General features: G+C 37.2%; 32 non-coding genes across 32 annotated transcripts; 20 read left to right on the top strand and 12 right to left on the bottom strand.

The window, feature by feature from the left end:
• Nucleotides 1–664: 664 nt before the first annotated feature.
• Nucleotides 665–737, top strand: TRNAM-CAU (transfer RNA methionine (anticodon CAU)). The gene has a single exon. It is a non-coding gene; the product is annotated as a tRNA-Met (tRNA).
• A 963-nt stretch (nucleotides 738–1,700) lies between these two features.
• TRNAM-CAU (transfer RNA methionine (anticodon CAU)) lies at nucleotides 1,701–1,773 on the top strand. Its single transcript has one exon. It is a non-coding gene; the product is annotated as a tRNA-Met (tRNA).
• Nucleotides 1,774–2,736: 963 nt separating this feature from the next.
• TRNAM-CAU (transfer RNA methionine (anticodon CAU)) lies at nucleotides 2,737–2,809 on the top strand. The gene has a single exon. It is a non-coding gene; the product is annotated as a tRNA-Met (tRNA).
• A 962-nt stretch (nucleotides 2,810–3,771) lies between these two features.
• Nucleotides 3,772–3,844, top strand: TRNAM-CAU (transfer RNA methionine (anticodon CAU)). The gene has a single exon. It is a non-coding gene; the product is annotated as a tRNA-Met (tRNA).
• A 958-nt stretch (nucleotides 3,845–4,802) lies between these two features.
• Nucleotides 4,803–4,875, top strand: TRNAM-CAU (transfer RNA methionine (anticodon CAU)). The gene has a single exon. It is a non-coding gene; the product is annotated as a tRNA-Met (tRNA).
• Nucleotides 4,876–5,647: 772 nt separating this feature from the next.
• Nucleotides 5,648–5,719, bottom strand: TRNAE-UUC (transfer RNA glutamic acid (anticodon UUC)). The gene has a single exon. It is a non-coding gene; the product is annotated as a tRNA-Glu (tRNA).
• Nucleotides 5,720–6,683: 964 nt separating this feature from the next.
• TRNAE-UUC (transfer RNA glutamic acid (anticodon UUC)) lies at nucleotides 6,684–6,755 on the bottom strand. Its single transcript has one exon. It is a non-coding gene; the product is annotated as a tRNA-Glu (tRNA).
• Nucleotides 6,756–6,869: 114 nt separating this feature from the next.
• Nucleotides 6,870–6,942, top strand: TRNAM-CAU (transfer RNA methionine (anticodon CAU)). The gene has a single exon. It is a non-coding gene; the product is annotated as a tRNA-Met (tRNA).
• Nucleotides 6,943–7,714: 772 nt separating this feature from the next.
• TRNAE-UUC (transfer RNA glutamic acid (anticodon UUC)) lies at nucleotides 7,715–7,786 on the bottom strand. Its single transcript has one exon. It is a non-coding gene; the product is annotated as a tRNA-Glu (tRNA).
• A 114-nt stretch (nucleotides 7,787–7,900) lies between these two features.
• TRNAM-CAU (transfer RNA methionine (anticodon CAU)) lies at nucleotides 7,901–7,973 on the top strand. The gene has a single exon. It is a non-coding gene; the product is annotated as a tRNA-Met (tRNA).
• A 777-nt stretch (nucleotides 7,974–8,750) lies between these two features.
• On the bottom strand, nucleotides 8,751–8,822 carry TRNAE-UUC (transfer RNA glutamic acid (anticodon UUC)). The gene has a single exon. It is a non-coding gene; the product is annotated as a tRNA-Glu (tRNA).
• Nucleotides 8,823–8,936: 114 nt separating this feature from the next.
• TRNAM-CAU (transfer RNA methionine (anticodon CAU)) lies at nucleotides 8,937–9,009 on the top strand. The gene has a single exon. It is a non-coding gene; the product is annotated as a tRNA-Met (tRNA).
• A 772-nt stretch (nucleotides 9,010–9,781) lies between these two features.
• On the bottom strand, nucleotides 9,782–9,853 carry TRNAE-UUC (transfer RNA glutamic acid (anticodon UUC)). Its single transcript has one exon. It is a non-coding gene; the product is annotated as a tRNA-Glu (tRNA).
• Nucleotides 9,854–9,967: 114 nt separating this feature from the next.
• Nucleotides 9,968–10,040, top strand: TRNAM-CAU (transfer RNA methionine (anticodon CAU)). The gene has a single exon. It is a non-coding gene; the product is annotated as a tRNA-Met (tRNA).
• A 776-nt stretch (nucleotides 10,041–10,816) lies between these two features.
• Nucleotides 10,817–10,888, bottom strand: TRNAE-UUC (transfer RNA glutamic acid (anticodon UUC)). Its single transcript has one exon. It is a non-coding gene; the product is annotated as a tRNA-Glu (tRNA).
• A 114-nt stretch (nucleotides 10,889–11,002) lies between these two features.
• On the top strand, nucleotides 11,003–11,075 carry TRNAM-CAU (transfer RNA methionine (anticodon CAU)). The gene has a single exon. It is a non-coding gene; the product is annotated as a tRNA-Met (tRNA).
• Nucleotides 11,076–11,851: 776 nt separating this feature from the next.
• TRNAE-UUC (transfer RNA glutamic acid (anticodon UUC)) lies at nucleotides 11,852–11,923 on the bottom strand. Its single transcript has one exon. It is a non-coding gene; the product is annotated as a tRNA-Glu (tRNA).
• A 114-nt stretch (nucleotides 11,924–12,037) lies between these two features.
• TRNAM-CAU (transfer RNA methionine (anticodon CAU)) lies at nucleotides 12,038–12,110 on the top strand. Its single transcript has one exon. It is a non-coding gene; the product is annotated as a tRNA-Met (tRNA).
• A 964-nt stretch (nucleotides 12,111–13,074) lies between these two features.
• Nucleotides 13,075–13,147, top strand: TRNAM-CAU (transfer RNA methionine (anticodon CAU)). Its single transcript has one exon. It is a non-coding gene; the product is annotated as a tRNA-Met (tRNA).
• A 776-nt stretch (nucleotides 13,148–13,923) lies between these two features.
• Nucleotides 13,924–13,995, bottom strand: TRNAE-UUC (transfer RNA glutamic acid (anticodon UUC)). The gene has a single exon. It is a non-coding gene; the product is annotated as a tRNA-Glu (tRNA).
• A 114-nt stretch (nucleotides 13,996–14,109) lies between these two features.
• On the top strand, nucleotides 14,110–14,182 carry TRNAM-CAU (transfer RNA methionine (anticodon CAU)). The gene has a single exon. It is a non-coding gene; the product is annotated as a tRNA-Met (tRNA).
• Nucleotides 14,183–15,145: 963 nt separating this feature from the next.
• Nucleotides 15,146–15,218, top strand: TRNAM-CAU (transfer RNA methionine (anticodon CAU)). The gene has a single exon. It is a non-coding gene; the product is annotated as a tRNA-Met (tRNA).
• Nucleotides 15,219–16,180: 962 nt separating this feature from the next.
• TRNAM-CAU (transfer RNA methionine (anticodon CAU)) lies at nucleotides 16,181–16,253 on the top strand. Its single transcript has one exon. It is a non-coding gene; the product is annotated as a tRNA-Met (tRNA).
• A 778-nt stretch (nucleotides 16,254–17,031) lies between these two features.
• Nucleotides 17,032–17,103, bottom strand: TRNAE-UUC (transfer RNA glutamic acid (anticodon UUC)). Its single transcript has one exon. It is a non-coding gene; the product is annotated as a tRNA-Glu (tRNA).
• Nucleotides 17,104–17,217: 114 nt separating this feature from the next.
• Nucleotides 17,218–17,290, top strand: TRNAM-CAU (transfer RNA methionine (anticodon CAU)). The gene has a single exon. It is a non-coding gene; the product is annotated as a tRNA-Met (tRNA).
• A 772-nt stretch (nucleotides 17,291–18,062) lies between these two features.
• On the bottom strand, nucleotides 18,063–18,134 carry TRNAE-UUC (transfer RNA glutamic acid (anticodon UUC)). Its single transcript has one exon. It is a non-coding gene; the product is annotated as a tRNA-Glu (tRNA).
• Nucleotides 18,135–18,248: 114 nt separating this feature from the next.
• Nucleotides 18,249–18,321, top strand: TRNAM-CAU (transfer RNA methionine (anticodon CAU)). The gene has a single exon. It is a non-coding gene; the product is annotated as a tRNA-Met (tRNA).
• A 776-nt stretch (nucleotides 18,322–19,097) lies between these two features.
• TRNAE-UUC (transfer RNA glutamic acid (anticodon UUC)) lies at nucleotides 19,098–19,169 on the bottom strand. The gene has a single exon. It is a non-coding gene; the product is annotated as a tRNA-Glu (tRNA).
• Nucleotides 19,170–19,283: 114 nt separating this feature from the next.
• On the top strand, nucleotides 19,284–19,356 carry TRNAM-CAU (transfer RNA methionine (anticodon CAU)). The gene has a single exon. It is a non-coding gene; the product is annotated as a tRNA-Met (tRNA).
• A 947-nt stretch (nucleotides 19,357–20,303) lies between these two features.
• On the top strand, nucleotides 20,304–20,376 carry TRNAM-CAU (transfer RNA methionine (anticodon CAU)). The gene has a single exon. It is a non-coding gene; the product is annotated as a tRNA-Met (tRNA).
• A 774-nt stretch (nucleotides 20,377–21,150) lies between these two features.
• On the bottom strand, nucleotides 21,151–21,222 carry TRNAE-UUC (transfer RNA glutamic acid (anticodon UUC)). Its single transcript has one exon. It is a non-coding gene; the product is annotated as a tRNA-Glu (tRNA).
• A 114-nt stretch (nucleotides 21,223–21,336) lies between these two features.
• TRNAM-CAU (transfer RNA methionine (anticodon CAU)) lies at nucleotides 21,337–21,409 on the top strand. The gene has a single exon. It is a non-coding gene; the product is annotated as a tRNA-Met (tRNA).
• Nucleotides 21,410–22,129: the final 720 nt, after the last annotated feature.

Raw genomic sequence — 22,129 nt, 5'->3', positions numbered from 1 at the left:
TGAGAGTTAAAACTCTGTTTCTTGTAAAGTTGCCAGAACACCTATACGGATTGAAGGAATTTTCTCTTTATAACAGGACTTAACATCTGTAAATTTGTTTTAACGCCAAAGGATTTTAGACCATAACTAATGGAAAAGGTGTTTTCAGATCACTTGACACATTTGTAACATTTTTTTATTTTATTTTTCATGCAGCTGGAATCAATGATGGAAAAGGGGAGCATAATGCATTGTTCTATTCTTTGTGATTTTTGTCCTCAGAGAGCCCATTTCTCACAGTTTCATAATACCTGGAAATGTTACCTGTGATAAGGCCAATGATAATGGCACAGCAGTTGCCCAAAACCTTGTCACAATTAGTAGCAGTGGATCACGTCTGCAATTGGAACCACATCAGACACAAGGAAACATCTGGCTACAACTATTAGTTTTTGTTCCTCTGCTTTTGAATCTGTTTAGAAACAACAATAAGATTCCATTCCTATACTGGGAGTCGAACCCGGGACGCCTGGGTGAAAACCAACAGTCCTTACCGCTAGACCATATGGGACGCTGAAATAAATCTCCTTCAAAGTTTCATACAAGGAAAACATTTTTACTGATATCGGAAATTTGTTAAACCAAAATGCCTCACCTTTTCTAATCCAAAAATAAGCCTACAGTTGCCTTGTTAGCGCAGTTGGTAGCGCGTCAGTCTCATAATCTGAAGGTTGTGAGTTCAAGCCTCACACAGGGCATTTTTATTGATGTCTATTTTGGGAGCATGGCATTGCAATATGAGAGATGCAGTCCTGTTTCTAACAAACTAGACTGATTGCATCAAAATGCTACCTTTCAGAAAGAGTTGTGTCATCTGTTTATAATTGCAGATAAGCTTTAATAATTCACCTGACCTATAAAAGTTTTCAGACCAGCAATAAAAGAAAAGATGTCAAATAACTCATCCAAGATCTACCCCATTTAGGGGAAAAAAAGCATAAAGCATTTTTCATTCTATTTGTCATGACTGTTGTCCTCAGAACAGTGCATTGTAACTTGAGAGTTAAAACTCTGTTTTTTGTGAAGTTGCCAGAACACCTGTCCGGATTGAAGGAATTTTCTCTTTATAACAGGACTTAACATCTGTAAATTTGTTTTAACGCCAAAGGATTTTAGACCATAACTAATGGAAAAGGTGTTTTCAGATCACTTGACACATTTGTAACATTTTTTTATTTTATTTTTCATGCAGCTGGAATCAATGATGGAAAAGGGGAGCATAATGCATTGTTCTATTCTTTGTGATTTTTGTCCTCAGAGAGCCCATTTCTCACAGTTTCATAATACCTGGAAATGTTACCTGTGATAAGGCCAATGATAATGGCACAGCAGTTGCCCAAAACCTTGTCACAATTAGTAGCAGTGGATCACGTCTGCAATTGGAACCACATCAGACACAAGGAAACATCTGGCTACAACTATTAGTTTTTGTTCCTCTGCTTTTGAATCTGTTTAGAAACAACAATAAGATTCCATTCCTATACTGGGAGTCGAACCCGGGACGCCTGGGTGAAAACCAACAGTCCTTACCGCTAGACCATATGGGACGCTGAAATAAATCTCCTTCAAAGTTTCATACAAGGAAAACATTTTTACTGATATCGGAAATTTGTTAAACCAAAATGCCTCACCTTTTCTAATCCAAAAATAAGCCTACAGTTGCCTTGTTAGCGCAGTTGGTAGCGCGTCAGTCTCATAATCTGAAGGTTGTGAGTTCAAGCCTCACACACGGCATTTTTATTGATGTCTATTTTGGGAGCATGGCATTGCAATATGAGAGATGCAGTCCTGTTTCTAACAAACTAGACTGATTGCATCAAAATGCTACCTTTCAGAAAGAGTTGTGTCATCTGTTTATAATTGCAGATAAGCTTTAATAATTCACCTGACCTATAAAAGTTTTCAGACCAGCAATAAAAGAAAAGATGTCAAATAACTCATCCAAGATCTACCCCATTTAGGGGAAAAAAAGCATAAAGCATTTTTCATTCTATTTGTCATGACTGTTGTCCTCAGAACAGTGCATTGTAACTTGAGAGTTAAAACTCTGTTTTTTGTGAAGTTGCCAGAACACCTGTCCGGATTGAAGGAATTTTCTCTTTATAACAGGACTTAACATCTGTAAATTTGTTTTAACGCCAAAGGATTTTAGACCATAACTAATGGAAAAGGTGTTTTCAGATCACTTGACACATTTGTAACATTTTTTTATTTTATTTTTCATGCAGCTGGAATCAATGATGGAAAAGGGGAGCATAATGCATTGTTCTATTCTTTGTGATTTTTGTCCTCAGAGAGCCCATTTCTCACAGTTTCATAATACCTTGAAATTTTATCTGTGATAAGGCCAATGATAATGGCACAGCGGTTGCCCAAAACCTTGTCACAATTAGTAGCAGTGGATCACGTCTGCAATTGGAACCACATCAGACACAAGGAAACATCTGGCTACAACTATTAGTTTTTGTACCTCTGCTTTTGAATCTGTTTAGAAACAACAATAAGATTCCATTCCCATACCGTGAGTCAAACCTGGGCCGCCTGGGTGAAAACCAGGAATCCTTACCGCTAGACCATATGGGAAGCTGACATAAATCTACTTCAAAGTTTCATACAAGGAAAACATTTTTACTGATATCGGAAATTTGTTAAACCAAAATGCCTCACCTTTTCTAATACAAATCTAAGGCTACAGTTGCCTTGTTAGCGCAGTTGGTAGCGCGTCAGTCTCATAATCTGAAGGTCGTGAGTTCAAGCCTCACACAGGGCATTTTTATTGATGTCTATTTTGGGAGCATGGCATTGCAATGTGAGAGATGCAGTCCTGTTTCTAACAAACTAGACTGATAGCATCAAAATGTTACCTTTCAGAAAGAGTTGTGTCATCTGTTTATAATTGCAGATAAGCTTTAATAATTCACCTGACCTATAAAAGATTTCAGACCAGCAATAAAAGAAAAGATGTCAAATAACTCATCCAAGATGTACCCATTTAGGGGAAAAAAAGCATAAAGCATTTTTCATTCTATTTGTCATGACTGTTGTCCTCAGAACAGTGCATTGTAACTTGAGAGTTAAAACTCAGTTTCTTGTAAAGATGCCAGAACACCTATCCGGATTGAAGGAATTTTCTCTTTATAACAGGACTTAACATCTGTAAATTTGTTTTAACGCCAAAGGATTTTAGACCATAACTAATGGAAAAGTTGTTTTCAGATCACTTGACACATTTGTAACATTTTTTTATTTTATTTTTCATGCAGCTGGAATCAATGATGGAAAAGGGGAGCATAATGCATTGTTCTATTCTTTGTGATTTTTGTCCTCAGAGAGCCCATTTCTCACAGTTTCATAATACCTGGAAATTTTACCTGTGATAAGGCCAATGATAATGGCACAGCAGTTGCCCAAAACCTTGTTACAATTAGTTGCAGTGGATCACGTCTGCAATTGGAACCACATCAGACACAAGGAAACATCTGGCTACAACTATTAGTTTTTGTTCCTCTGCTTTTGAATCTGTTTAGAAACAACAATAAGATTCCATTCCCATACCGTGAGTCGAACCTGGGCCGCCTGGGTGAAAACCAGGAATCCTTACCGCTAGACCATATGGGAATCTGACATAAATCTACTTCAAAGTTTCATACAAGGAAAACATTTTTACTGATATCGGAAATTTGTTAAACCAAAATGCCTCACCTTTTCTAATACAAATCTAAGGCTACAGTTGCCTTGTTAGCGCAGTTGGTAGCGCGTCAGTCTCATAATCTGAAGGTCGTGAGTTCAAGCCTCACACAGGGCATTTTTATTGATGTCTATTTTGGGAGCATGGCATTGCAATATGAGAGATGCAGTCCTGTTTCTAACAAACTAGACTGGTTGCATCAAAATGTTACCTTTCAGAAAGAGTTGTGTCATCTGTTTATAATTGCAGATAAGCTTTAATAATTCACCTGACCTATAAAAGATTTCAGACCAGCAATAAAAGAAAAGATGTCAAATAACTCATCCAAGATGTACCCATTTAGGGGGAAAAAAGCATAAAGCATTTTTCATTCTATTTGTCATGCCTGTTGTCCTCAGAACAGTGCATTGTAACTTGAGAGTTAAAACTCTGTTTCTTGTAAAGTTGCCAGAACACCTATCCGGATTGAAGGAATTTTCTCTTTATAACAGGACTTAACATCTGTAAATTTGTTTTAACGCCAAAGGATTTTAGACCATAACTAATGGAAAAGGTGTTTTCAGATCACTTGACACATTTGTAACATTTTTTTATTTTATTTTTCATGCAGCTGGAATCAATGATGGAAAAGGGGAGCATAATGCATTGTTCTATTCTTTGTGATTTTTGTCCTCAGCCCATTTCTCACAGTTTCATAATACCTGGAAATTTTACCTGTGATAAGGCCAATGATAATGGCACAGCAGTTGCCCAAAACCTTGTCACAATTAGTAGCAGTGGATCACGTCTGCAATTGGAACCACATCAGACACAAGGAAACATCTGGCTACAACTATTAGTTTTTGTTCCTCTGCTTTTGAATCTGTTTAGAAACAACAATAAGATTCCATTCCCATACCGTGAGTCGAACCTGGGCCGCCAGGGTGAAAACCAGGAATCCTTACCGCTAGACCATATGGGAATCTGACATAAATCTACTTCAAAGTTTCATACAAGGAAAACATTTTTACTGATATCGGAAATTTGTTAAACCAAAATGCCTCACCTTTTCTAATACAAATCTAAGACTACAGTTGCCTTGTTAGCGCAGTTGGTAGCGCGTCAGTCTCATAATCTGAAGGTCGTGAGTTCAAGCCTCACACAGGGCTTTTTTATTGATGTCTATTTTGGGAGCATGGCATTGCAATATGAGAGATGCAGTCCTGTTTCTAACAAACTAGACTGATAGCATCAAAATGTTACCTTTCAGAAAGAGTTGTGTCATCTGTTTATAATTGCAGATAAGCTTTAATAATTCACCTGACCTATAAAAGATTTCAGACCAGCAATAAAAGAAAAGATGTCAAATAACTCATCCAAGATGTACCCATTTAGGGGGAAAAAAGCATAAAGCATTTTTCATTCTATTTGTCATGACTGTTGTCCTCAGAACAGTGCATTGTAACTTGAGAGTTAAAACTCTGTTTCTTGTAAAGATGCCAGAACACCTATCCGGATTGAAGGAATTTTCTATTTATAACAGGACTTAACATCTGTAAATTTGTTTTAACGCCAAAGGATTTTAGACCATATCTAATGGAAAAGGTGTTTTCAGATCACTTGACACATTTGTAACATTTTTTTATTTTATTTTTCATGCAGCTGGAATCAATGATGGAAAAGGGGAGCATAATGCATTGTTCTATTCTTTGTGATTTTTGTCCTCAGCCCATTTCTCACAGTTTCATAATACCTGGAAATTTTACCTGTGATAAGGCCAATGATAATGGCACAGCAGTTGCCCAAAACCTTGTCACAATTAGTAGCAGTGGATCACGTCTGCAATTTGAACCACATCAGACACAAGGAAACATCTGGCTACAACTATTAGTTTTTGTTCCTCTGCTTTTGAATCTGTTTAGAAACAACAATAAGATTCCATTCCCATACCGGGAGTCGAAACCGGGCCGCCTGGGTGAAAACCAAGAATCCTTACCGCTAGACCATATGGGAAGCTGAAATAAATCTCCTTCAAAGTTTCATACAAGGAAAACATTTTTACTGATATCGGAAATTTGTTAAACCAAAATGCCTCACCTTTTCTAATCCAAAAATAAGCCTACAGTTGCCTTGTTAGTGCAGTTGGTAGCGCGTCAGTTTCATAATATGAAGGTTGTGAGTTTAAGCCTCCCACAGGGCATTTTTATTGATGTCTATTTTGGGAGCATGGCATTGCAATATGAGAGATGCAGTCCTGTTTCTAACAAACTAGACTGATTGCATCAAAATGTTACCTTTCAGAAAGAGTTGTGTCATCTGTTTATAATTGCAGATAAGCTTTAATAATTCACCTGACCTATAAAAGTTTTCAGACCAGCAATAAAAGAAAAGATGTCAAATAACTCATCCAAGATCTACCCCATTTAGGGGGAAAAAAGCATAAAGCATTTTTCATTCTATTTGTCATGACTGTTGTCCTCAGAACAGTGCATTGTAACTTGAGAGTTAAAACTCTGTTTCTTGTAAAGTTGCCAGAACACCTGTCCGGATTGAAGGAATTTTCTCTTTATAACAGGACTTAACATCTGTAAATTTGTTTTAACGCCAAAGGATTTTAGACCATAACTAATGGAAAAGGTGTTTTCAGATCACTTGACACATTTGTAACATTTTTTTATTTTATTTTTCATGCAGCTGGAATAAATGATGGAAAAGGGGAGCATAATGCATTGTTCTATTCTTTGTGATTTTTGTCCTCAGAGAGCCCATTTCTCAATTTTACATAATACCTGGAAATTTTACCTGTGATAAGGCCAATGATAATGGCACAGCGGTTGCCGAAAACCTTGTCACAATTAGTAGCAGTGGATCACGTCTGCAATTGGAACCACATCAGTCACAAGGAAACATCTGGCTACAACTATTAGTTTTTGTTCCTGTGCTTTTGAATCTGTTTAGAAACAACAATAAGATTCCATTCCCATACCGTGAGTCGAACCCGGGCCGCCTGGGTGAAAACCAGGAATCCTTACCGCTAGACCATATGGGAAGCTGAAATAAATCTACTTCAAAGTTTCATACAAGGAAAACATTTTTACTGATATCGGAAATTTGTTAAACCAAAATGCCTCACCTTTTCTAATCCAAAAACAAGCCTACAGTTGCATTGTTAGCGCAGTTGGTAGCGCGTCAGTCTCATAATCTGAAGGTCGTGAGTTCAAGCCTCACACAGGGCATTTTTATTGATGTCTATTTTGGGAGCATGGCATTGCAATATGAGAGATGCAGTCCTGTTTCTAACAAACTAGACTGATTGCATCAAAATGTTACCTTTCAGAAAGAGTTGTGTCATCTGTTTATAATTGCAGATAAGCTTTAATAATTCACCTGACCTATAAAAGATTTCAGACCAGCAATAAAAGAAAAGATGTCAAATAACTCATCCAAGATGTACCCATTTAGGGGGAAAAAAGCATAAAGCATTTTTCATTCTATTTGTCATGGCTGTTGTCCTCAGAACAGTGCATTGTAACTTGAGAGTTAAAACTCTGTTTCTTGTAGAGTTGCCAGAACACCTATCCGGATTGAAGGAATTTTCTCTTTATAACAGGACTTAACATCTGTAAATTTGTTTTAACGCCAAAGGATTTTAGACCATAACTAATGGAAAAGGTGTTTTCAGATCACTTGACACATTTGTAACATTTTTTTATTTTATTTTTCATGCAGCTGGAATCAATGATGGAAAAGGGGAGCATAATGCATTGTTCTATTCTTTGTGATTTTTGTCCTCAGCCCATTTCTCACAGTTTCATAATACCTGGAAATTTTACCTGTGATAAGGCCAATGATAATGGCACAGCAGTTGCCCAAAACCTTGTCACAATTAGTAGCAGTGGATCACGTCTGCAATTGGAACCACATCAGACACAAGGAAACATCTGGCTACAACTATTAGTTTTTGTTCCTCTGCTTTTGAATCTGTTTAGAAACAACAATAAGATTCCATTCCCATACCGGGAGTCAAACCCGGGCCGCCTGGGTGAAAACCAAGAATCCTTACCGCTAGACCATATGGGAAGCTGAAATAAATCTCCTTCAAAGTTTCATACAAGGAAAACATTTTTACTGATATCGGAAATTTGTTAAACCAAAATGCCTCACCTTTTCTAATCCAAAAATAAGCCTACAGTTGCCTTGTTAGCGCAGTTGGTAGCGCGTCAGTTTCATAATCTGAAGGTTGTGAGTTCAAGCCTCACACAGGGCATTTTTATTGATGTCTATTTTGGGAGCATAGCATTGCAATATGAGAGATGCAGTCCTGTTTCTAACAAACTAGACTGATTGCATCAAAATGTTACCTTTCAGAAAGAGTTGTGTCATCTGTTTATAATTGCAGATAAGCTTTAATAATTCACCTGACCTATAAAAGTTTTCAGACCAGCAATAAAAGAAAAGATGTCAAATAACTCATCCAAGATCTACCCCATTTAGGGGAAAAAAAGCATAAAGCATTTTTCATTCTATTTGTCATGACTGTTGTCCTCAGAACAGTGCATTGTAACTTGAGAGTTAAAACTCTGTTTCTTGTAAAGTTGCCAGAACACCTGTCCGGATTGAAGGAATTTTCTCTTTATAACAGGACTTAACATCTGTAAATTTGTTTTAACGCCAAAGGATTTTAGACCATAACTAATGGAAAAGGTGTTTTCAGATCACTTGACACATTTGTAACATTTTTTTATTTTATTTTTCATGCAGCTGGAATAAATGATGGAAAAGGGGAGCATAATGCATTGTTCTATTCTTTGTGATTTTTGTCCTCAGAGAGCCCATTTCTCAATTTTACATAATACCTGGAAATTTTACCTGTGATAAGGCCAATGATAATGGCACAGCGGTTGCCCAAAACCTTGTCACAATTAGTAGCAGTGGATCACGTCTGCAATTGGAACCACATCAGTCACAAGGAAACATCTGGCTACAACTATTAGTTTTTGTTCCTGTGCTTTTGAATCTGTTTAGAAACAACAATAAGATTCCATTCCCATACCGTGAGTCGAACCCGGGCCGCCTGGGTGAAAACCAGGAATCCTTACCGCTAGACCATATGGGAAGCTGAAATAAATCTACTTCAAAGTTTCATAGAAGGAAAACATTTTTACTGATATCGGAAATTTGTTAAACCAAAATGCCTCACCTTTTCTAATCCAAAAACAAGCCTACAGTTGCCTTGTTATCGCAGTTGGTAGCGCGTCAGTCTCATAATCTGAAGGTCGTGAGTTCAAGCCTCACACAGGGCATTTTTATTGATGTCTATTTTGGGAGCATGGCATTGCAATATGAGAGATGCAGTCCTGTTTCTAACAAACTAGACTGATTGCATCAAAATGTTACCTTTCAGAAAGAGTTGTGTCATCTGTTTATAATTGCAGATAAGCTTTAATAATTCACCTGACCTATAAAAGATTTCAGACCAGCAATAAAAGAAAAGATGTCAAATAACTCATCCAAGATGTACCCATTTAGGGGAAAAAAAGCATAAAGCATTTTTCATTCTATTTGTCATGCCTGTTGTCCTCAGAACAGTGCATTGTAACTTGAGAGTTAAAACTCTGTTTCTTGTAGAGTTGCCAGAACACCTATCCGGATTGAAGGAATTTTCTCTTTATAACAGGACTTAACATCTGTAAATTTGTTTTAACGCCAAAGGATTTTAGACCATAACTAATGGAAAAGGTGTTTTCAGATCACTTGACACATTTGTAACATTTTTTTATTTTATTTTTCATGCAGCTGGAATCAATGATGGAAAAGGGGAGCATAATGCATTGTTCTATTCTTTGTGATTTTTGTCCTCAGCCCATTTCTCACAGTTTCATAATACCTGGAAATTTTACCTGTGATAAGGCCAATGATAATGGCACAGCAGTTGCCCAAAACCTTGTCACAATTAGTAGCAGTGGATCACGTCTGCAATTGGAACCACATCAGACACAAGGAAACATCTGGCTACAACTATTAGTTTTTGTTCCTCTGCTTTTGAATCTGTTTAGAAACAACAATAAGATTCTATTCCCATACCGGGAGTCGAACCCGGGCCGCCTGGGTGAAAACCAAGAATCCTTACCGCTAGACCATATGGGAAGCTGAAATAAATCTCCTTCAAAGTTTCATACAAGGAAAACATTTTTACTGATATCGGAAATTTGTTAAACCAAAATGCCTCACCTTTTCTAATCCAAAAATAAGCCTACAGTTGCCTTGTTAGCGCAGTTGGTAGCGCGTCAGTTTCATAATCTGAAGGTTGTGAGTTCAAGCCTCACACAGGGCATTTTTATTGATGTCTATTTTGGGAGCATAGCATTGCAATATGAGAGATGCAGTCCTGTTTCTAACAAACTAGACTGATTGCATCAAAATGTTACCTTTCAGAAAGAGTTGTGTCATCTGTTTATAATTGCAGATAAGCTTTAATAATTCACCTGACCTATAAAAGTTTTCAGACCAGCAATAAAAGAAAAGATGTCAAATAACTCATCCAAGATCTACCCCATTTAGGGGAAAAAAAGCATAAAGCATTTTTCATTCTATTTGTCATGACTGTTGTCCTCAGAACAGTGCATTGTAACTTGAGAGTTAAAACTCTGTTTCTTGTAAAGTTGCCAGAACACCTGTCCGGATTGAAGGAATTTTCTCTTTATAACAGGACTTAACATCTGTAAATTTGTTTTAACGCCAAAGGATTTTAGACCATAACTAATGGAAAAGGTGTTTTCAGATCACTTGACACATTTGTAACATTTTTTTATTTTATTTTTCATGCAGCTGGAATAAATGATGGAAAAGGGGAGCATAATGCATTGTTCTATTCTTTGTGATTTTTGTCCTCAGAGAGCCCATTTCTCAATTTTACATAATACCTGGAAATTTTACCTGTGATAAGGCCAATGATAATGGCACAGCGGTTGCCCAAAACCTTGTCACAATTAGTAGCAGTGGATCACGTCTGCAATTGGAACCACATCAGTCACAAGGAAACATCTGGCTACAACTATTAGTTTTTGTTCCTCTGCTTTGGATCTGTTTAGAAACAACAATAAGATTCCATTCCCATACCGTGAGTCGAACCCGGGCCGCCTGGGTGAAAACCAGGAATCCTTACCGCTAGACCATATGGGAAGCTGAAATAAATCTACTTCAAAGTTTCATACAAGGAAAACATTTTTACTGATATCGGAAATTTGTTAAACCAAAATGCCTCACCTTTTCTAATCCAAATCTAAGGCTACAGTTCCCTTGTTAGCGCAGTTGGTAGCGCGTCAGTCTCATAATCTGAAGGTCGTGAGTTCAAGCCTCACACAGGGCATTTTTATTGATGTCTATTTTGGGAGCATGGCACTGCAATATGAGAGATGCAGTCCTGTTTCTAACAAACTAGACTGATAGCATCAAAATGTTACCTTTCAGAAAGAGTTGTGTCATCTGTTTATAATTGCAGATAAGCTTTAATAATTCACCTGACCTATAAAAGATTTCAGACCAGCAATAAAAGAAAAGATGTCAAATAACTCACCCAAGATGTACCCATTTAGGGGAAAAAAAGCATAAAGCATTTTTCATTCTATTTGTCATGCCTGTTGTCCTCAGAACAGTGCATTGTAACTTGAGAGTTAAAACTCTGTTTCTTGTAAAGTTGCCAGAACACCTATACGGATTGAAGGAATTTTCTCTTTATAACAGGACTTAACATCTGTAAATTTGTTTTAACGCCAAAGGATTTTAGACCATAACTAATGGAAAAGGTGTTTTCAGATCACTTGACACATTTGTAACATTTTTTTATATTATTTTTCATGCAGCTGGAATCAAAGATGGAAAAGGGGAGCATAATGCATTGTTCTATTCTTTGTGATTTTTGTCCTCAGAGAGCCCATTTCTCACAGTTTCATAATACCTGGAAATGTTACCTGTGATAAGGCCAATGATAATGGCACAGCAGTTGCCCAAAACCTTGTCACAATTAGTAGCAGTGGATCACGTCTGCAATTGGAACCACATCAGACACAAGGAAACATCTGGCTACAACTATTAGTTTTTGTTCCTCTGCTTTTGAATCTGTTTAGAAACAACAATAAGATTCCATTCCTATACTGGGAGTCGAACCCGGGCCGCCTGGGTGAAAACCAAGAGTCCTTACCGCTAGACCATATGGGACGCTGAAATAAATCTCCTTCAAAGTTTCATACAAGGAAAACATTTTTACTGATATCGGAAATTTGTTAAACCAAAATGCCTCACCTTTTCTAATCCAAAAATAAGCCTACAGTTGCCTTGTTAGCGCAGTTGGTAGCGCGTCAGTCTCATAATCTGAAGGTCGTGAGTTCAAGCCTCACACAGGGCATTTTTATTGATGTCTATTTTGGGAGCATGGCATTGCAATATGAGAGATGCAGTCCTGTTTCTAACAAACTAGACTGATTGCATCAAAATGCTACCTTTCAGAAAGAGTTGTGTCATCTGTTTATAATTGCAGATAAGCTTTAATAATTCACCTGACCTATAAAAGTTTTCAGACCAGCAATAAAAGAAAAGATGTCAAATAACTCATCCAAGATCTACCCCATTTAGGGGAAAAAAAGGCATAAAGCATTTTTCATTCTATTTGTCATGACTGTTGTCCTCAGAACAGTGCATTGTAACTTGAGAGTTAAAACTCTGTTTTTTGTGAAGTTGCCAGAACACCTGTCCGGATTGAAGGAATTTTCTCTTTATAACAGGACTTAACATCTGTAAATTTGTTTTAACGCCAAAGGATTTTAGACCATAACTAATGGAAAAGGTGTTTTCAGATCACTTGACACATTTGTAACATTTTTTTATTTTATTTTTCATGCAGCTGGAATCAATGATGGAAAAGGGGAGCATAATGCATTGTTCTATTCTTTGTGATTTTTGTCCTCAGAGAGCCCATTTCTCACAGTTTCATAATACCTTGAAATTTTATCTGTGATAAGGCCAATGATAATGGCACAGCGGTTGCCCAAAACCTTCTCACAATTAGTAGCAGTGGATCACGTCTGCAATTGGAACCACATCAGACACAAGGAAACATCTGGCTACAACTATTAGTTTTTGTTCCTCTGCTTTTGAATCTGTTTAGAAACAACAATAAGATTCCATTCCCATACCGTGAGTCGAACCTGGGCCGCCTGGGTGAAAACCAGGAATCCTTACCGCTAGACCATATGGGAAGCTGACATAAATCTACTTCAAAGTTTCATACAAGGAAAACATTTTTACTGATATCGGAAATTTGTTAAACCAAAATGCCTCACCTTTTCTAATACAAATCTAAGGCTACAGTTACCTTGTTAGCGCAGTTGGTAGCGCGTCAGTCTCATAATCTGAAGGTCGTGAGTTCAAGCCTCACACAGGGCATTTTTATTGATGTCTATTTTGGGAGCATGGCATTGCAATATGAGAGATGCAGTCCTGTTTCTAACAAACTAGACTGATAGCATCAAAATGTTACCTTTCAGAAAGAGTTGTGTCATCTGTTTATAATTGCAGATAAGCTTTAATAATTCACCTGACCTATAAAAGATTTCAGACCAGCAATAAAAGAAAAGATGTCAAATAACTCATCCAAGATGTACCCATTTAGGGGAAAAAAAGCATAAAGCATTTTTCATTCTATTTGTCATGACTGTTGTCCTCAGAACAGTGCATTGTAACTTGAGAGTTAAAACTCTGTTTCTTGTAAAGATGCAAGAACACCTATCCGGATTGAAGGAATTTTCTCTTTATAACAGGACTTAACATCTGTAAATTTGTTTTAACGCCAAAGGATTTTAGACCATAACTAATGGAAAAGGTGTTTTCAGATCACTTGACACATTTGTAACATTTTTTTATTTTATTTTTCATGCAGCTGGAATCAATGATGGAAAAGGGGAGCATAATGCATTGTTCTATTCTTTGTGATTTTTGTCCTCAGAGAGCCCATTTCTCACAGTTTCATAATACCTGGAAATTTTACCTGTGATAAGGCCAATGATAATGGCACAGCAGTTGCCCAAAACCTTGTTACAATTAGTAGCAGTGGATCACGTCTGCAATTGGAACCACATCAGACACAAGGAAACATCTGGCTACAACTATTAGTTTTTGTTCCTCTGCTTTTGAATCTGTTTAGAAACAACAATAAGATTCCATTCCCATACCGGGAGTCGAACCCGGGCCGCCTGGGTGAAAACCAAGAAACCTTACCGCTAGACCATATGGGAAGCTGAAATAAATCTCCTTCAAAGTTTCATACAAGGAAAACATTTTTACTGATATCGGAAATTTGTTAAACCAAAATGCCTCACCTTTTCTAATCCAAAAACAAGCCTACAGTTGCCTTGTTAGCGCAGTTGGTAGCGCTTCAGTCTCATAATCTGAAGGTCGTGAGTTCAAGCCTCACACAGGGCATTTTTATTGATGTCTATTTTGGGAGCATGGCATTGCAATATGAGAGATGCAGTCCTGTTTCTAACAAACTAGACTGATTGCATCAAAATGTTACCTTTCAGAAAGAGTTGTGTCATCTGTTTATAATTGCAGATAAGCTTTAATAATTCACCTGACCTATAAAAGATTTCAGACCAGCAATAAAAGAAAAGATGTCAAATAACTCATCCAAGATCTACCCCATTTAGGGGAAAAAAAGCATAAAGCATTTTTCATTCTATTTGTCATGACTGTTGTCCTCAGAACAGTGCATTGTAACTTGAGAGTTAAAATTCTGTTTCTTGTAAAGTTGCCAGAACACCTGTCCGGATTGAAGGAATTTTCTCTTTATAACAGGACTTAACATCTGTAAATTTGTTTTAACGCCAAAGGATTTTAGACCATAACTAATGGAAAAGGTGTTTTCAGATCACTTGACACATTTGTATCATTTTTTTATTTTATTTTTCATGCAGCTGGAATCAATGATGGAAAAGGGGAGCATAATGCATTGTTCTATTCTTTGTGATTTTTGTCCTCAGAGAGCCCATTTCTCACAGTTTCATAATACCTTGAAATTTTATCTGTGATAAGGCCAATGATAATGGCACAGCGGTTGCCCAAAACCTTGTCACAATTAGTAGCAGTGGATCACGTCTGCAATTGGAACCACATCAGACACAAGGAAACATCTGGCTACAACTATTAGTTTTTGTTCCTCTGCTTTTGAATCTGTTTAGAAACAACAATAAGATTCCATTCCCATACCGTGAGTCGAACCTGGGCCGTCTGGGTGAAAACCAGGAATCCTTACCGCTAGACCATATGGGAAGCTGACATAAATCTACTTCAAAGTTTCATACAAGGAAAACATTTTTACTGATATCGGAAATTTGTTAAACCAAAATGCCTCACCTTTTCTAATACAAATCTAAGGCTACAGTTGCCTTGTTAGCGCAGTTGGTAGCGCGTCAGTCTCATAATCTGAAGGTCGTGAGTTCAAGCCTCACACAGGGCATTTTTATTGATGTCTATTTTGGGAGCATGGCATTGCAATATGAGAGATGCAGTCCTGTTTCTAACAAACTAGACTGATAGCATCAAAATGTTACCTTTCAGAAAGAGTTGTGTCATCTGTTTATAATTGCAGATAAGCTTTAATAATTCACCTGACCTATAAAAGATTTCAGACCAGCAATAAAAGAAAAGATGTCAAATAACTCATCCAAGATGTACCCATTTAGGGGAAAAAAAGCATAAAGCATTTTTCATTCTATTTGTCATGCCTGTTGTCCTCAGAACAGTGCATTGTAACTTGAGAGTTAAAACTCTGTTTCTTGTAAAGTTGCCAGAACACCTATCCGGATTGAAGGAATTTTCTCTTTATAACAGGACTTAACATCTGTAAATTTGTTTTAACGCCAAAGGATTTTAGACCATAACTAATGGAAAAGGTGTTTTCAGATCACTTGACACATTTGTAACATTTTTTTATTTTATTTTTCATGCAGCTGGAATCAATGATGGAAAAGGGGAGCATAATGCATTGTTCTATTCTTTGTGATTTTTGTCCTCAGAGAGCCCATTTCTCACAGTTTCATAATACCTGGAAATGTTACCTGTGATAAGGCCAATGATAATGGCACAGCAGTTGCCCAAAACCTTGTCACAATTAGTAGCAGTGGATCACGTCTGCAATTGGAACCACATCAGACACAAGGAAACATCTGGCTACAACTATTAGTTTTTGTTCCTCTGCTTTTGAATCTGTTTAGAAACAACAATAAGATTCCATTCCTATACCGGGAGTCGAACCCGGGCCGCCTGGGTGAAAACCAGGAGTTCTTACTGCTAGACCATATGGGACGCTGAAATAAATCTCCTTCAAAGTTTCATACAAGGAAAAATGTTTTACTGATATCGGAAATTTGTTAAACCAAAATGCCTCACCTTTTCTAATCCAAAAATAAGCCTACAGTTGCCTTGTTAGCGCAGTTGGTAGCGCGTCAGTCTCATAATCTGAAGGTCGTGAGTTCAAGCCTCACACAGGGCATTTTTATTGATGTCTATTTTGGGAGCATGGCATTGCAATATGAGAGATGCAGTCCTGTTTCTAACAAACTAGACTGATTGCATCAAAATGCTACCTTTCAGAAAGAGTTGTGTCATATGTTTATAATTGCAGATAAGCTTTAATAATTCACCTGACCTATAAAAGTTTTCAGACCAGCAATAAAAGAAAAGATGTCAAATAACTCATCCAAGATCTACCCCATTTAGGGGAAAAAAAGCATAAAGCATTTTTCATTCTATTTGTCATGACTGTTGTCCTCAGAACAGTGCATTGTAACTTGAGAGTTAAAACTCTGTTTTTTGTGAAGTTGCCAGAACACCTGTCCGGATTGAAGGAATTTTCTCTTTATAACAGGACTTAACATCTGTAAATTTGTTTTAACGCCAAAGGATTTAAGACCATAACTAATGGAAAAGGTGTTTTCAGATCACTTGACACATTTGTAACATTTTTTTATTTTATTTTTCATGCAGCTGGAATCAATGATGGAAAAGGGGAGCATAATGCATTGTTCTATTCTTTGTGATTTTTGTCCTCAGAGAGCCCATTTCTCACAGTTTCATAATACCTGAAAAATTTTACCTGTGATAAGGCCAATGATAATGGCACAGCAGTTGCCCAAAACCTTGTTACAATTAGTAGCAGTGGATCACGTCTGCAATTGGAACCACATCAGACACAAGGAAACATCTGGCTACAACTATTAGTTTTTGTTCCTCTGCTTTTGAATCTGTTTAGAAACAACAATAAGATTCCATTCCCATACCGGGAGTCGAACCCGGGCCGCCTGGGTGAAAACCAAGAATCCTTACCGCTAGACCATATGGGAAGCTGAAATAAATCTCCTTCAAAGTTTCATACAAGGAAAACATTTTTACTGATATCGGAAATTTGTTAAACCAAAATGCCTCACCTTTTCTAATCCAAAAACAAGCCTACAGTTGCCTTGTTAGTGCAGTTGGTAGCACGTCAGTCTCATAATCTGAAGGTCGTGAGTTCAAGCCTCACACAGGGCATTTTTATTGATGTCTATTTTGGGAGCATGGCATTGCAATATGAGAGATGCAGTCCTGTTTCTAACAAACTAGACTGATTGCATCAAAATGTTACCTTTCAGAAAGAGTTGTGTCATCTGTTTATAATTGCAGATAAGCTTTAATAATTCACCTGACCTATAAAAGATTTCAGACCAGCAATAAAAGAAAAGATGTCAAATAACTCATCCAAGATCTACCCCATTTAGGGGAAAAAAAGCATAAAGCATTTTTCATTCTATTTGTCATGACTGTTGTCCTCAGAACAGTGCATTGTAACTTGAGAGTTAAAATTCTGTTTCTTGTAAAGTTGCCAGAACACCTGTCCGGATTTAAGGAATTTTCTCTTTATAACAGGACTTAACATCTGTAAATTTGTTTTAACGCCAAAGGATTTTAGACAATAACTAATGGAAAAGGTGTTTTCAAATCACTTGACACATTTGTAACATTATTTTATTTTTCATGCAGCTGGAATAAATGATGAAAAAGGGGAGCATAATGCATTGTTCTATTCTTTGTGATTTTTGTCCTCAGAGAGCCCATTTCTCACAGTTTCATAATACCTGGAAATGTTACCTGTGATAAGGCCAATGATAATGGCACAGCAGTTGCCCAAAACCTTGTCACAATTAGTAGCAGTGGATCACGTCTGCAATTGGAACCACATCAGACACAAGGAAACATCTGGCTACAACTATTAGTTTTTGTTCCTCTGCTTTTGAATCTGTTTAGAAACAACAATAAGATTCCATTCCCATACCGTGAGTCGAACCCGGGCCGCCTGGGTGAAAACCAGGAATCCTTACCGCTAGACCATATGGGAAGCTGAAATAAATCTACTTCAAAGTTTCATACAAGGAAAACATTTTTACTGATATCGGAAATTTGTTAAACCAAAATGCCTCACCTTTTCTAATCCAAATCTAAGGCTACAGTTCCCTTGTTAGCGCAGTTGGTAGCGCGTCAGTCTCATAATCTGAAGGTCGTGAGTTCAAGCCTCACACAGGGCATTTTTATTGATGTCTATTTTGGGAGCATGGCATTGCAATATGAGAGATGCAGTCCTGTTTCTAACAAACTAGACTGATAGCATCAAAATGTTACCTTTCAGAAAGAGTTGTGTCATCTGTTTATAATTGCAGATAAGCTTTAATAATTCACCTGACCTATAAAAGATTTCAGACCAGCAATAAAAGAAAAGATGTCAAATAACTCATCCAAGATGTACCCATTTAGGGGAAAAAAAGCATAAAGCATTTTTCATTCTATTTGTCATGCCTGTTGTCCTCAGAACAGTGCATTGTAACTTGAGAGTTAAAACTCTGTTTCTTGTAAAGTTGCCAGAACACCTATCCGGATTGAAGGAATTTTCTCTTTATAACAGGACTTAACATCTGTAAATTTGTTTTAACGCCAAAGGATTTTAGACCATAACTAATGGAAAAGGTGTTTTCAGATCACTTGACACATTTGTAACATTTTTTTATTTTATTTTTCATGCAGCTGGAATCAATGATGGAAAAGGGGAGCATAATGCATTGTTCTATTCTTTGTGATTTTTGTAGTCAGAGAGTCCATTTCTCACAGTTTCATAATACCTGGAAATTTTACCTGTGATAAGGCCAATGATAATGGCACAGCAGTTGCCCAAAACCTTGTCACAATTAGAAGCAGTGGATCACGTCTGCAATTGGAATCACATCAGACACAAGGAAACATCTGGCTACAACTATTAGTTTTTGTTCCTCTGCTTTTGAATCTGTTTAGAAACAACAATAAGGTTCCATTCCCATACCGGGAGTCGAACCCGGGCCACCTGGGTGAAAACCAGGAATCCTTACCGCTAGACCATATGGGAAGCTAAAATAAATCTCCTTCAAAGTTTCATACAAGGAAAACATTTTTACTGATATCGGAAATTTGTTAAACCAAAATGCCTCACCTTTTCTAATCCAAAAATAAGCCTACAGTTGCCTTGTTAGCGCAGTTGGTAGCGCGTCAGTCTCATAATCTGAAGGTCGTGAGTTCAAGCCTCACACAGGGCATTTTTATTGATGTCTATTTTGGGAGCATGGCATTGCAATATGAGAGATGCAGTCCTGTTTCTAACAAACTAGACTGATTGCATCAAAATGTTACCTTTCAGAAAGAGTTGTGCCATCTGTTTATAATTGCAGATAAGCTTTAATAATTCACCTGACCTATAAAAGTTTTCAGACCAGCAATAAAAGTAAAGATGTCAAATAACTCATCCAAGATCTACCCCATTTAGGGGAAAAAAAGCATAAAGCATTTTTCATTCTATTTGTCATGACTGTTGTCCTCAGAACAGTGCATTGTAACTTGAGAGTTAAAACTCTGTTTCTTGTAAAGTTGCCAGAACACCTATCCGGATTGAAGGAATTTTCTCTTTATAACAGGACTTAACATCTGTAAATTTGTTTTAACGCCAAAGGATTTTAGACCATAACTAATGGAAAAGGTGTTTTCAGATCACTTGACACATTTGTAACATTTTTTTTATTTTATTTTTCATGCAGCTGGAATCATTAATGGAAAAGGGGAGCATAATACATTGTTCTATTCTTTGTGATTTTTGTCCTCAGAGAGCCCATTTCTCACAGTTTCATAATACCTGGAAATTTTACCTGTGATAAGGCCAATGATAATGGCACAGCAGTTGCCCAAAACCTCGTCACAATTAGTAGCAGTGGATCCACATCAGACACAAGGAAACATCTGGCTTCAACTATTAGTTTTTGTTGCTCTGCTTTTGAATCTGTTTAGAAACAACAATAAAATTCCATTTACATAACGGGAGTCGAACCCGGGCCGCCTGGGTGAAAACCAGGAATCCTTATCGCTAGACCATATGGGAAGCTGAAATAAATCTCCTTCAAAGTTTCATACAAGGAAAACATTTTTACTGATATCGGAAATTTGTTAAACCAAAATGCCTCACCTTTTCTAATCCAAATCTAAGGCTACAGTTGCCTTGTCAGCGCAGTTGGTATCGCTTCAGTCTCATAATCTGAAGGTCGTGAGTTTAAGCCTCACACAGGGCATTTTTATTGATGTCTGTTTTGGGAGCATGGCATTACAATATGAGAGATGCAGTCCTGTTTCTAACAAACTAGACCGATAGCATCAAAATGTTACCTTTCAGAAAGAGTTGTGTCATCTGTTTATAATTGCAGATAAGCTTTAATAATTCACCTGACCTATAAAAGTTTTCAGACCAGCAATAAAAGTAAAGATGTCAAATAACTCATCCAAGATCTACCCCATTTAGGGAAAAAAAAGCATAAAGCATTTTTCATTCTATTTGTCATGACTGTTGTCCTCAGAACAGTGCATTGTAACTTGAGAGTTAAAACTCTGTTTCTTGTAAAGTTGCCAGAACACCTGTCCGGATTGAAGGAATTTTCTCTTTATAACAGGACTTAACATCTGTAAATTTGTTTTAACGCCAAAGGATTTTAGACCATAACTAATGAAAAAGGTGTTTTCAGATCACTTGACACATTTGTAACATTTTTTTATTTTATTTTTCATGCAGCTGGAATCAATGATGGAAAAGGGGAGCATAATGCATTGTTCTATTCTTTGTGATTTTTGTCCTCAGAGAGCCCATTTCTCACAGTTTCATAATACCTGGAAATTTTACCTGTGATAATGCCAATGATAATGGCACAGCAGTTGCCCAAAACCTTGTCACAATTAGTAGCAGTGGATCACGTCTGCAATTGGAATCACATCAGACACAAGGAAACATCTGGCTACAACTATTAGTTTTTGTTCCTCTGCTTTTGAATCTGTTTAGAAACAACAAGATCCCATTCCCATACCGGGAGTCGAACTCGGGCCGCCTGGGTGAAAACCAGGAATCCTTACCGCTAGACCATATGGGAAGCTGAAATAAATCTCCTTCAAAGTGTCATACAAGGAAAACATTTTTACTGATATCGGAAATTTGTTAAACCAAAATGCCTCACCTTTTCTAATCCAAATCTAAGGATACAGTTGCCTTGTCAGCGCAGTTGGTATCGCTTCAGTCTCATAATCTGAAGGTCGTGAGTTTAAGCCTCACACAGGGCATTTTTATTGATGTCTGTTTTGGGAGCATGGCATTACAATATGAGAGATGCAGTCCTGTTTCTAACAAACTAGACTGATAGCATCAAAATGTTACCTTTCAGAAAGAGTTGTGTCATCTGTTTATAATTGCAGATAAGCTTTAATAATTCACCTGACCTATAAAAGTTTTCAGACCAGCAATAAAAGTAAAGATGTCAAATAACTCATCCAAGATCTACCCCATTTAGGGGGAAAAAAGCATAAAGCATTTTTCATTCTATTTGTCATGACTGTTGTCCTCAGAACAGTGCATTGTAACTTGAGAGTTAAAACTCTGTTTCTTGTAAAGTTGCCAGAACACCTGTCCGGATTGAAGGAATTTTCTCTTTATAACAGGACTTAACATCTGTAAATTTGTTTTAACGCCAAAGGATTTTAGACCATAACTAATGAAAAAGGTGTTTTCAGATCACTTGACACATTTGTAACATTTTTTTATTTTATTTTTCATGCAGCTGGAATCAATGATGGAAAAGGGGAGCATAATGCATTGTTCTATTCTTTGTGATTTTTGTCCTCAGAGAGCCCATTTCTCACAGTTTCATAATACATGGAAATTTTACCTGTGATAATGCCAATGATAATGGCACAGCAGTTGCCCAAAACCTTGTCACAATTAGTAGCAGTGGATCACGTCTGCAATTGGAATCACATCAGACACAAGGAAACATTTGGCTACAA

The sequence above is a fragment of the Pseudophryne corroboree genome, chromosome 6, assembly GCF_028390025.1.
Source record: "Pseudophryne corroboree isolate aPseCor3 chromosome 6, aPseCor3.hap2, whole genome shotgun sequence".
NCBI lineage: Eukaryota > Metazoa > Chordata > Amphibia > Anura > Myobatrachidae > Pseudophryne > Pseudophryne corroboree.
Note: the sequence above shows the minus strand (reverse complement) of the source record. Positions and strands in the feature narration are given on the sequence as shown.